The sequence below is a fragment of the Rattus rattus genome, chromosome 8 (genome assembly GCF_011064425.1).
Source record: "Rattus rattus isolate New Zealand chromosome 8, Rrattus_CSIRO_v1, whole genome shotgun sequence".
Lineage (NCBI taxonomy): Eukaryota > Metazoa > Chordata > Mammalia > Rodentia > Muridae > Rattus > Rattus rattus.
The window spans coordinates 42,085,954-42,099,608 of record NC_046161.1 but is presented as its reverse complement, the minus strand read 5'-3'; the positions used below and the strand labels follow the sequence as shown (position 1 = coordinate 42,099,608).

The window sequence follows — 13,655 nt, the reverse complement described above, 5'->3', positions numbered from 1 at the left end:
GATAATCCCTGTTATTCCTACCCTGTTCAAGAATCAACCCAGAATCTCGGGCAGAATCAAAGGCTGAAAGCAAAGGAAGAATAACTATTTTTAAAATGCCGTGGAGAGCTCAAGAAACGCACAGCATTCTTTGAGTGCAGAAGGGAGAAAACAACCAACCCCACTTCAGTTTCTAAAGAAAATGATTTAGTATTCTAAATGATCCCAAAGTCATTTATTTAAGTAAGACTGAATTCAATATACTATGTCTTTGAAAGGCAGAAAATTGTGTATTATATTTTAGAACAATTTTTTCTCAGACATCATGCAAGAAATTTGTCTGCTGAGCACAACTGAGTGTCATGAAGAGACCAAAACAAAACGCATGAAGATCAAGTGATTTCAGGTGGGAGGACAATGTGTCTGCGCGCTCTGAGGCAGGGCCTAAACAGTGTGGTCTGTCCACAGCTCTGAGGCAGGGCCTAAACAGTGTGTCTGTCTACAGCTCTGAGGAAGGGCCTAAACAGTGTAGTCTGTCCACAGCTCTGAGGCAGGGCCTAAACAGTGTGTCTGTGAGCTATGAGGAAGGGTCCAAGCAGGGCTTGCTCTCCGTATCTTTCAAGTGTCTCGAGCAGCTGTGGGCATGCTCGGCCTATGAAAACTCACTCTTTCCTTGACATTAGCAGAACAAATGAAACGAGGACTCCAGCGTTTGTAGAAACTTATGAAACACCTAGATTAGGGGTAGGGATAGATTCCAGGTTTTTTTTTTACAAACCCAAGGACAGTATAGTCCAGTTAAATATCAAAATCATCTAAGGTATGCCATGAATGCGAGGCTCTTACTTTCTGCAGGGAATGACAAAGTCAGAAACAAAAGAAGAAAACAATAAGACGTCCTTTACCCTAGAAACATTCCTTGGGAGACAGAGCTCCCTCACTTTCTGTCTGCTTTGTCTCTCTTTTCTAGTATTTTCTTCCAGCTAAAGGTTGAAGACAAGCGTCCTACAGAGATCTCAATGCCAGGTGTCTAGATACCCTGACAGTCTTTGTCTGCTTAAGATTTAGCTCAAAACTTCATTTTCTTCTTAGAAAGCCTTTCTCCTTTAAAGACTTTTGAAAATAAATTCCACCAACATTAAATCACATCTTCTTGAATTATAAACCTATCAAGCTTGGAGAATTAGCCTTAAGCTGTCAACATCAAAGCAAAGGAGTCCTGCCTTTAGTGAAAACCACCCACCTGATTTATGGCTCTGTCCTCTGCATTCAGAGTCATGCTAAGTAGAAAACAAAGGGGTTATCAAATTCCAGTAATTAATAGGGGTAAACATGAGTGGAGCTAACAAAAGCAATTACTTGGAAGTTTAGAGCTATTATCACGGCATTTCACGTCTCCCAGTTTTCAACAGGAAGCAGAGATGAAAATGAATGCCTTGGGACTGGACATTTGGTCATTTTACTCAGGAGTTCCCATCCACCTGTGGAGCCCAGTTGACAGCTAATTTAAGACTCTCCTCCATATAAAATAAATTACACTGAATTGAGTTTATAAATGAAAGGCTCCCTAGTACTTCCGCTCACTTTTGATATGAAAAGTAATCACTTAAATTCTCTGAATTCAAATGGGCAAGGAGGGCAGGAGAAACAGCAAGCTCTGTTTCTGGTGACGTCTTCACGTGCTTCCCTTCCAGGCTGGAAGCGCTTCACTTTGATGCTATCTCTCTGCCTGAGCCTGTTTTTGTGACATTGCTTTGTGGAGCCATAACTGAGAACGTCTACTGTCTTCATTATATTAAAGGGAGCAGAGAGGATAAGAATGGCAATTTCTTGAAGGGCAAAAAGAGGGGTCTCAGAAAATTAGAAAATAAACTGACAGCACAATAACAATAGACGAATTTAGTCTTGAAGAAGCAAGATGAGGATTATTTCATTGTGCTTGATGTCAGCATTAAACATTTACTCTAGAACAGTGGTTCTCAACCTGGAGATTGCAACCCTAAGGGGTGGAACATCAGGTATCCTCTATATCAGATATTTACGTTATAAGCCATAATAATAGCAAAATCACAGTTATGAAGTAGCAATAAAATTAAATTTATGGGGTCCTAATTTGGGGGGCACCACAACATAAGGAACTGCATTACAGGGTCATAGCACTAGGAAGATTGAGAACCACTGCTCTAGGATGCCCCATGATGTCTCACTTGGCTCTGCCTTCCTCACAGAAAGATAAGTCAATTCCTACATAGTCAAACTTAACCTCCTAAATACATTTCCATTCTACCCATTCCTTGATGCACCTTCTCTGCCCTCAAAACACCACTAAAGAAGACAGTTCTTCTTGTCCCTTATCTCTCTCTCTCTCTCTCTCAAGTCACTGACTGCAGCCAATAGCCCGGATATTTTTTAAGTTACATGGCTCCCTCTAGAAAGATCTTCCAGTCCAGCCTTACCTGGCTAACTCATTAGGCCAAGTGACAGTCTCTCCATAACTTCCTGGAAGATAACCTCCCTTGACTTCTCAGGCAGGTCCAGTCCTCCTGTTGTGTGATCAATGGCCTTACACCATAGGTTCCTCCTCCATGACAAATGGGTCGCTTTACAGTTAATCCGAAACACTATGAAGGATGTTTAGTAACTACTCCTTGGCTGTAGGAAGCATGGGGACTGAGTTTGTCTCTGCTTACCTTTATTTCTCTCCTTCCTACCGAAAGTCCCCCTGTCCTGGTACATGCTTACCAAAACCATCTTGAATTAATGCATGCATGCATAACAATCACCCGTTTGGGTTCTGTCTTCTTCAGTGGGCGACGAGAAGGTCATAGCTTCTGCCTTTTTCCCTCCTGGCATCTCAGCCTAGAGCCTGGCACAGGTTGAACTGCCCATCAATAATTGTTTAATGAGCACAGCAGACTAATAAACAAAATTTCTTAAAGCATAAAAGCAGTTTCTCTTCCTGGATCTTAGCGTGATTAAGAATTCCGCGATTTGTGTTGCTCAGGAGAATCAATTACCTCAACTTCCTGCAATGCTGTTAGGTGAGAGGGATTTGTGGACATGAGTAGGTGGCTTGGATAGCCAGCGGGTACGCACATCCAGCAGCTTACAACTGCTCCCTTTAGACGAACGGAGCGTGCCCTGCTTACATACATGATAAAAACGAAAATCTGTCCACACACATTTTTATTTAGACAGCAGCCTATCTGTTTAGAAGGAAAAGCAAATTAAGTCCTGTACATTTCTGAGACTTTGATTTCTGATCTTGGATTCACACAGCACACATACTCTGTGGATCAAAGCCTCTCTTCCCAATGAAAGCCAGGTGAGAAGGAAGAAAGCTGGTATTTAAATGACACTCCAGATCACCACTGCCAGCCCCCATCTTGTCACACTCAAGGTTAGTCAAATAGAGTTATCCAAGGAGTATAGGCATAAACCTATGTGGGCGCTTTAGGAGGACAGACATACAGACCCCATACACTACAAGGTATCTTCTGTTAACTGCTGTACAGTGGCTTTTCTTCTCCTGCAAAGGCATGTAGATAATATTTCAACAATAACCACACATATCTCCCTGTGGTATAGACACATACAAAATGCATTAGGAAAAATGCCAATAACTGCAGCACTCTGCTCCGTGGCTCTATTCAAGTGAGTGCCTCACAGGTACCACAGAAGTGCCCAGCTTTCTGAATTTGGTTCCAAAGGGAGCTCAGAGTCAATAAGCCTCCTCAGCTGTCATCCAGCATGACTAAATCACTCCAAGGGCAAACCTTTCTGAGTTATGTGACCATTTCTTTTGCAGACTTTTACCGAAAACGGCATGCCATAAACCAATTTAATTCAAGGTAACCCAAGCTGCTGGATGAAAAGGAGCCCAAAAAAATGAACAGAAGGAAGAAAACGCAAACGTTTCAAGTTACGTGGGAGCCTTAGTCACACACTGAAATGAGCACAAATGAACAGACCATGGGTTCCCAGGACCGATGAGGTACCCTCCAAATATAATCCCCACTTCCCGTTATTAGGATAAACCGGCCATTATGTCGGGTTTTGCCTTTTAAAGAGATAGAGCCAAGGCAATCCTTTCCTGAAGAGAATTACCTTGTGCCGGCACATCAGTGACTTCAATGATGTTCAGAGGACATCCTAGGATCCCTTTTATGTTGTTCTCTTGTGAGCCGTGGACAGGAGGATAGGGAATTCTCCACTCAGAAAATACTCAATTATTTTAACAGGATTACATTGTAAATTGACAATGCTTAAAATAGCCCCCTGAATTTATTAGCTTGCCAGCACTTCAAATACGCAATTTTAATGCAAAGATCTTTTAAGTTTAAGTAAAGGACTGGCAATGAGTCAAGAAACATCTCCTCTGGCTTTCTAAGACAGGACACTTCACCATCAAATGGGAGCTCACAAGCTTAGAAGGAAGGACCTTCGAACGGGGTTCTATAGGCCTATGATTTTTGCTCTGGTTTTAAAGACAGGACTGTCTCTGAACATTCATCCTTCATTACTCCATTTTAGTTTGGAAAGCATCTGTCTTGATTAGACAGAAGTTGACTGCAAGGTTCTACAGAACCTCTAACAGAGGCATCCTGCTCCTTAGTCCTCACTGCAGTCCCATCACTTCACCTCACCATCCCCCTTAGCTACAAAGCAATATATATCCCGATCTAGGAGAGCTGCCAATCCCATGAGAAGCACCAGACTCTGTAACCAGCCCAGTGATCAGTCCTCCAGTGCCCACCCTTTTCCCCATATTATTCACTAACTCATTCCTACTGTGTGTGAATGTGTGTGTGTGTGTGTGTGTGTGTGTGTGTGTGTGTGTGTGTGTGTGTGTAAGATTTCCTCACATAACCATGTTTAATTTGGATTAACATTGTTAGCCAGGCAGAGGGGTCCCAAATGCATTCCTAGAACTCTGGACACACCCTTTGCCTTCTTGATTTTCTTTGCTGGTCTGTTCCCAAACAGTAATTCTGTTTTTCCTAATCATCCCCTACCTTCACCAGACTTGAGGTTCTTGCTTTTGTTTGGGGGAGGGAGACCCACCTAGCATTTTCTTCTTGGTTCTTTTGTCACACTCATTCAGTCCCATGAGCTGAAATACAACTGAGGTAGTAACGACGGCAAGGCATATAATTGGTTAGTTCCATCCCAGGAGCCCACGTCTTAGACTTAATCCTCGGAGGGCTTAGCTCCTCTGACTGATGATGCGGCAGTTTATGTGCTCAGTTATCAGGAGACTCAATTAAAGAACTGAGGGTGGTGCTTGCAAATTCATCTTCGGTTGCAGCTCACTGCTGTGGTCTAGAAGCAATGCTCCTATGCACAACAAAGCTTCTAAAAGAGCTAGATCTGGCTTATTAATCATGGCTCTACCCCCTGCTTCTAACATGGAGCCTATGGTGCTATAGTAGTGTATTCACTGCTCTTTCTGTGGTCATGGATAAATGGAAGAGCCGCTTCAGGAGGGTCCCGGTCAGAGTTGAGCCCTGTCCCCTTTGCTCTGCCCTGATTATCTTTGATGCTCTGAACAGCACTGCGGTAGACATGAGAACAAGCAATTCTTCCTATGAGTGTGATGTCTACCAGAGTCAGCTGAGTCACTTCAAAAACTACATGGCCCAGAAACATCTCAGCCTCCTGCCTCAAACCAAGAGGAGAACTGCAAAGACTAAGCCAAACCTGGCAGAGTAGCCGGTCCTATAAGAACACGGACCATTGTTAGGAACGGTTCTTCCCAAGTAGACAATGTTCCACTACAGATGGGGGTAATGGTGAGAAGCAGCAGGCCCACCCAACCACTGAAAGGACCATGGCGTGACACTGTGCTAGTCTCAGCATGGTAGGTCCTTTCCAGGGCCAAAGGATTGGAAATGCTCTCATTTTTTTTCTTTACTTGCTTTTGGGTGGACGTGTCAAAAGGCGGCGAGGCCTAGACAAACATGAGCCTAAGACCAAATTCTCTCCATCTTAAAGTGCAGGTCCAAGTTGCATCAGCCCCAGACTCCTAGTTGTTTCTGTCAGATTTATTCTAGATATTTCTATGCAGACAAATCAATGCAGGAAGACATCTTCTTGCCTGGGAATTGCTTGTTTTGCCGGGTAACTGCAGTTTCACAGGAAAAGAGAGCTTAGGAAGACACGCAACCAAATGCCCCTTAGACTGGCCTTCCGTCAGGAGACACGTAACTCCTAAACCCTAAACAGGTCAGAACTGAAATGCCAAAGTTGAATCACAATGGGATGTTAAAGAAAGTTACTTGGTGGCTTGCCTTTTTTACAGCTATTTTTCTACTACTATAGACTTGATTTACGCATAGCCATCAAAATGACACCTGTAACTGGAAGCTACGGTATAGATTTCACATAACTCTGGCAGAGGTGGGGAAAGAGGGAGGTTTGTCGCGGTGTCTCTCTTCTCAATCAAAAGAAGAACGTAATAAAAAAGGAAAATAAAACAGAATTCCCCACTAATGACATACAGCTCTAAGACACGTGAAAGCAGACAGGCCTAGGGAGCTTTGCGGGCCTTTGTGAGATGCCGGAGAGCTGATTTTAGCATACCAGTTGTCATAGCAAGGCAGGGGGATTTGAGAGCTCATTTCTGTTTTGACATCTGGCCCATAACAAAATTACTATTGATCTGTTGTGAGCTTCTAGCAAAGGAGTACAACCTAGTCTCAGAACAAAGCAGCGTCCACTAAATAACAGGCAATAATCATCCTGAATTTGTGCCTTTCGCTCAAAATCACATCTCGGCTGGTGTTCTGCTTGGAGCATTTTGGAATAAGCTTCCCATTCCTGAATAGGGGTGTCCAAACCCCTTTTTTTTTTTTAAAAAAAAAAAAAAAAAAAAACGAATCTTCCCATAGTCGGATTGATTCTGCCTTCTGTCTCCCCGAAGCCTGTGGCATCAGCAGGATAATGCTGACATCTACCTTGTGCACACACGTTGGTTTTGCTGCTGATTCTGTAAACTGACAGGGCAAGCATTATTTTCCAACAGATGTTCTACAGGCAGTAGAAAAGAAGCAACGGAACAAATCAGTCAGAACTGTTCACGGGGTTGGGGAGGGGTGAAAGAAAAGGAAGGAGAAGAAGAAGGAACAACCATAGGTCTCGTTTCTAATTTATTTTCATTGCTCTGGAAAAATTTATAGGCAAGTGCCACTCACAAATGACACAGCTTTCATTAAAATGATCGGTTAGAATTTTGAGTAGACTGTATTTTTCAACGATACTAATAAAGCATTAGGGAGCGTTTACATAATGTCATTTACCCCACGGGAGCTAGTTCTTTCCCTAGCATGGTTCAGCTAAACACTGACCATCCTCCCCACCCCCAGGCAAGTAAGTCTCCAGTCATTTCAGGCCTTAGTCATTTGCATCCCCAACGACATCACTTCTCTCCTCTTCTCCTCCCCAGAACGAAGCCATATGAACCAAGCAGCTATCTGATGGTTTCCTTTGCCTGCATCAGTCAAAAGAAGACAAACAATATAGATCAAGTGCATCTGTGCTCTAGACCACATTGATTTGTTGCATGTGTGGTTAAATCCTGTCAAGCAGTCTTAAAGGTGAAGCATTACCAGCAGAGAATCGGCTCTGGGAGGGAGGGGGTGCCATGAGTCATCAGTGGGGCTTCTACCTGCCACTCACAGCACTGCATAACTGCCCCAACCACACGGACATTTCATAGATGTAATCTACGAGCCCTCCTCTCTATGTGTAGACAAGGGCTTTCAGTGAATGATTATATACTAACTAACCAGGTACTGGCTGCAATAAGAGAAGGCAGGTTCAGATGACGAGGGAGACGTACGGTGTTATACAAAGAGCCTGGACCAATCTTCACCAGGGTCACTGGTTGAAGGGGGAAGGGGGGACTGTCCATCAGGAAGCCTACTCTTGTGGGAACTGTTTTGTCACTGCGGACGTCTCTGACTTCCCACTCCTCCTTGTGGTCCTTGTTGGCCGGTGAAACTCTGATTTGCATAGACCAACACGCTGAAACATTGCCTATTTCTATTCATGGCCTCGGCGGATACAGTCTGTTGACAGACTGCAACTTAAGAGGACCAATTATTTAACTAATGTTTTGCAGAGATGTCCACGCGCTGACCTCAGCAATATTAAAACTGTACAATTATTATGCAAAGTCAGGAGTGGAAGCTCATTCCAGAGTTATCTATAGGAAGCTGTCAGATCACCTCGAGTGACAAAGCACAGCCAAGTGGTGGTTTGAGAGAAGGAATCCATAACACTCCAGTCGCACGGAAGGCCTTTCAATAATCTCCACAGTGAGGACATGAACAATCGCCCCTTCTCTCTGCTTTATTTCTCCCCATCAAAACACTGGCATGAGGCTCAGAATGTCGAAAGTAAATCAATCCGTTAATAAATCCTGGTATGCCTTTACTATATGCTAACAATTATTTAAACCCATTCCCTATATTAATAGTGCCATAAATTCAGTTCTACAAGTGGCAGGGACCATGAAGCACAGCAAACACTTCAGGTTCACCAAGGCAGACTTGATTCCAAACATTCTATCCCTCTGTAGCCATAAATCACTGCGATGTCTCAGATGAATGCCCAAATGGTATTTTTAATATTTCTATTCATATTTAGGTTTTGGTCTTACAAAAGGCAAAATCTTATTTCTTCGGCATACTGTCTTGAGTTTTAGATACACAATCACTGTACCAAGACACTGAACAGCAAGCCTCTCATCCTCTATGCTTCCTACACACGAGGAGGCTCTAATAGTTTCATTGCCTGTGCTCCCAGTAGGCTCGAAGCCCTTAGGCAAGGGTTCTCTCCATCATCTCGACCACATTCCCGATAGCCAACACTGTGCTTGGCATAAGACAGATGCTCAATAAACACTTGCTGAATCCTGAATGCAAAAAAAATAGCAACTCAAGGCTGGGGAGATGGCTCAGTGGGTAAGAGTGCTTACTGGGTAATCAAGAAGAACTGAGTTTGGATCACCAGCACTCACATAAACAGTGGCTGGAGAAGAGTGGAGATCAGCCACCAGCCACTGGGGCTTGCTGACTGACAACCTAGTCCAAAACATAAACACTCTAGATTCAGTGAGCTCTAGATTCAGTGACAGATCCTGTCTCAAGGGAGTAAGGTGGAGAGAGCTAGAAGAGGGTCTTAGGCCTTAGGTGGCCTAAGTAAGGACAGATACTGCTATATACATCTCTCTCTCTCTCTCTCTCTCTCTCTCTCTCTCTCTCTCTCTCACACACACACACACACACACACACACACACACACAATCAAGTACAAAAAGAGGCATTATCACCAGTAAATCCCCCAAATAAATGAATGCAATAGGGTGCTTTGCTACTTAAGATAAAAGAACTGTTCTTCCATGTACACAAGTATCTGGGTATTCACTATGTAAAGAAAGCAGCGGGAAGTCTGGAAGACGCACCAGTGAAACCATGGCAGAGGCATTAACTTTAACAGGACCCAAAGGCCATCATCAGAATAATGACGCAAATAACCCTACTTTTCCATGTTCTCCTTCACAGCTGCTGAGCAAACTGGGTCCTTAGGATGCCCTGGATTGCATTCTTCAAATACAGTAATCTAAGCCAAGTTTGGTTCAAGATTTTAGTAAGCTCTGTTCTTAGCAGCATGAATATGGTGTCTCTTTTATCCCTGTCTCCTTTGGAAGAGAGACAGAAACAGTGAAACAAATGGTTACATCCAGTGAGGTGAAGCCTGGCCTCTCAGAGCACCCTGTGGGCTCAGAAATCATGTGCGTGTATGTGGCTGAGCGTTACTGCAATCATGGAGAAAGGGTAGGTGAGCTATAACTTACAGAAAGAATTGAGTACTTGCAATGAAAATGATGACTTGGGTCTCAATAGACTTGCAGGTTTGACCATTCGAATACAAGATGGAGAAAACCTGCAGAAATAATGAATAGTGTGGTAGTTTGGACAAAATGACCCCCAAATGCCCAAGTGTTAAGGTTTGGTCCCCAGTGTTGTATAGTGATTTCCTCCCTCCTGAAGGAAGAGGGAAGTTCAAAACAAGGAAGAAGTAAAAGATATTTATGAAGTTTTTTTAAAAAAAAATAAAATAGAAACCTCAGAAGTTACCAAAACTGGGGGAAGGAGACTCTGACCAATGGAAATGCCAACAAAGGCTGCAAGGTCCCCAGATGTCTCCAGGATCACAGCTTTCCCTTAGGCTGAAGTGGGCTTTTCTGTGAGGGAGTCACCTTTTTAATCACCCATGTTCCTATAAGTAACCCCAATAAATTCATTGCTCACTAAGCTCCACTTGGGTGGGATCATGTCTTGGGTCTGTAGTCAGTTTCCTATCAGGGATGAAAACACAAAGTCTCACACACCCACAATGGGGTTCCTGGAAAGCAGTGGAACCTGTGAGGGGTGTTTAGTTCAGGGGTGACCTTCCCACCTCATATGTAAACAGTTTACTCTGCCATGCTCTCCAGGCAGTACAGATGCCCAGTACTCGACTGAAACCTCCACAACCATGAGACAAAGCAATCCTTTTCTCTTTGTAAGTCAACTGCCTCAGGTACTTCATTATAGTAATAGAAAGCTGACTAATACAGTATTGTAAGACAGACACAAGGTTAAAAAAACTATAATGCTGTTACATTTCCACCAAGATACTTAATAACGTTAATTTGAACTCCTACACAGAACTGCAAAACATGGGGAGATTACAATTAATCTATCACCTGGGAATAGTAAGCAAGCTTCTGTCACGACATAAAGATCAGGTGCAAAAGTTCTGAGTGGGGAAAAAAAACTACTTATGCTATTAAATTTGTGTACACAATCAAATTTTATAGAAATGAGCAAGGTGCTGGCTTACACTCACACCACTCCCCTGGATACCCCAGGTGAATGTTTTCAGAGAGAAATGTGGACTCTGAAATCAATGACAAGTTGTTCTATGGCATGTTCAGCACCTCTCTCATTATTTCACACTCCCCCAAACCCTAAATCAGACATCCCTGACAGCCCTGAGAGTTTCGATTATCTTGAGTTCAATGAAGAGTGTATAACCAGACAACTTAAAAGCTACATATATGCCGAAGCCAGCCATAAGACAGTGAGCACATCTGGGCATGTGTGGCTCTTAAGGACTGAGCACTGTCTGAGGCACCCAAACTCCACAGGGCATTGATTAGAGACTGCCTTCACAGGCAGGGTGCACAGAGGAATGTGGTGCACAGGTTGTATGTGTAGACAAGGAGAGGAGAGTGGGCCAGAGGCTCAGAGGCCCCCCGGAGGGATCCGTGTACATATTGTATCGTCAGTGGTTTAGTCAGTTGAGCGACAAGGAAGGTTGAAGGCTCAGAATAGACAGAGAAAAGAGAATCTGATAAACAAAGGAACTAACAATGATGTAGTCAGGAATGACACTTCTGGTTGGTGAGCAAAGGATTAGACTCTGGGGAGGGGACATTACAAAGAGTAGCAAATACAAGGAAGATAGGGAAAAAACAATCATTCTATTTTTATAGCTACCAAGGGGACGGGTGTTCTACACCGAACCTAAGGTCTATACTATTATCTAAGGTCCCTTCCACCTCTGAAATTCCACCAATTCCAATCCCACATATCGGCCACAACAACAACGACAAAGAACAGGACACAGTCTCATTTATAACCCAAGAGCCCAAGAAAGGAGAGCCACCGACTCTGTCAGTGCAGGTCCATTAGCCAAAAAGGAACATCCTTCCTCCCATCCGAAGACCTAATGTAGCCTTAAAAAGAGATACCTACCATGTGCAATGAGTTACGACAGATCATCAACATCAGTTTCGTTGAATTTACTCCTTCCAGAACTAGTAGAGAAAGAAACTAAGGGAAACATTTGCAATTTGCTAGGGTTTTTCTTTACCCCATCCCCACATGTACCAGGCCAAACTAATATATGCATATTCCCCATGCAGAACTTGCCGCAGAGTAGCTCTCCACAGTTGTAGGGACTCTTACCAAAGGCCATTTGCTGCTCCTGAAGCAGGAGTCTGCAGGCATTAATAAGGATAAGTGCAGCTGTTTAGCCCATCACCCCTGAGGACGGGATACATGATTTACCATCTCTTACTTAACAAGGTTCCCAGCCAACAGGAATCCTCTCATCAGCATGTTTAGACGCTTACTTGCATATTCGGATAGTGATAGTACCAGATGACAGCTTTCTAAGTAGATACAACAGGGTATCATTCCTTCTCTGAGCAGATGCCAAGGCACACATCAGAGGAAAACAGTGCCTTATTGGTCATAATACACTCCGGTAGCTCTTTAATGAAAACTGGGTTTAACCATTCTGATGCTACAGCCAGGAAGAGGCAAACATCCCTTGGCTCTGAGCCAAGGGCTCCCAAGAATAACTAATTAGGTGAAAAGGAAAAGATGTGAACATCAAGCAACCACTTCCCACAAGGAGACGCACACAGCTAATGGGCCCCGTCCACTAGCCAGGTTCCACGAAAGCCACACATGCCATCTATCTCATCATCGTCCCCACCATCACTTTACACAGTAATTGTGCATCCAAACGAAATGACTGATGGCTTCAGTGATGAAGTATTGGTAGAATGAACGCTCTGTCCAGAGCCCCAAAGCAGTGCAGCGAGAGAAGGCTTGAAAGGTAGACGTCGATGATTCCAGTAGCAACAATGATTCTTTTGCTGAAATTCTTAATATTAGTAACAGCCTTGGATTTGAATTCCTCTGGTCTCTACAATGCAAACTACTGACACATGCAAATTTTCCAGATAATACAAAGATGACTATACATGCACACAGCTAAATGAATCGTATTTTGTCCTCAGAAGACCCTGAATTTCAATACCGTTATGGATTATTACTACTAACTTCTTATTTCCCTTCGGAAATAGAAATTAGTAGACAAAAGTCAGTTAGACATTGTTTCATGTTTCACATATGCCAAGTCCTTTGCTAAGTTGGTGGGTGCAATGGTAAATGAAGGAGACCGAAACACGCACATGAGGGGCGCAGGGTGTAACAATGGTAAGGCACGCACTCAGCATGCCCAAGGCTCTAGGTTACTCCCATAACCAGAAGTAAAGACAAGAGAAAGGAAAAGGCGATACCTACAATATCAGCCTACTGAGGACAGTGGGCGGATCAGAACTGGAAACACATTGTTCACTCTCTAGGACAAGGTACTCAATACTACAGTGGCACTCTTTCGGAGGTGCCCACCTTCCCCAGTATCAGGAGAGATAGCAGGCTGGGTTTTATATATTTTAAGAAACTGAACTCTGAAAACCACATAAATCCTTACTATACTCAACAGTAGCACCATCAGTGTATCCTTGGTTGGAAATAAAAAGACACCATTACGTCTACTTGCAGTAACCAAAGAATACTTAAGAAGAGAAACTGAGTTAAAACACTGGATTACTAGGTGGAAAACAATGGCAAATCCCGGCCAACACTCGGTGACAAAAAGAACAAAACAAATGAAATTCAAGTGGAAAAACTATGCCTTGCAGAATCGAACAGCAAAGAGTTAATAAAGCCGTGTGCAAACTTAAGAGAAATATCTCTATAAAAGCGTACATGTAATAAGGCTACAGATCATTGGTTAGCTGCCAGAAAAATGATGGAATATAGTATAGT

At 43.3% G+C, this 13,655-nt stretch overlaps 1 protein-coding gene across 5 annotated transcripts in view; it reads right to left on the bottom strand.

Moving 5' to 3' along the window:
- Cadm1 (cell adhesion molecule 1) overlaps nt 1–13,655 on the bottom strand; it is a 318,679-nt gene that overhangs the window by 244,202 nt on the left and 60,822 nt on the right. The gene's annotated exons all lie outside the window — the stretch shown is intronic.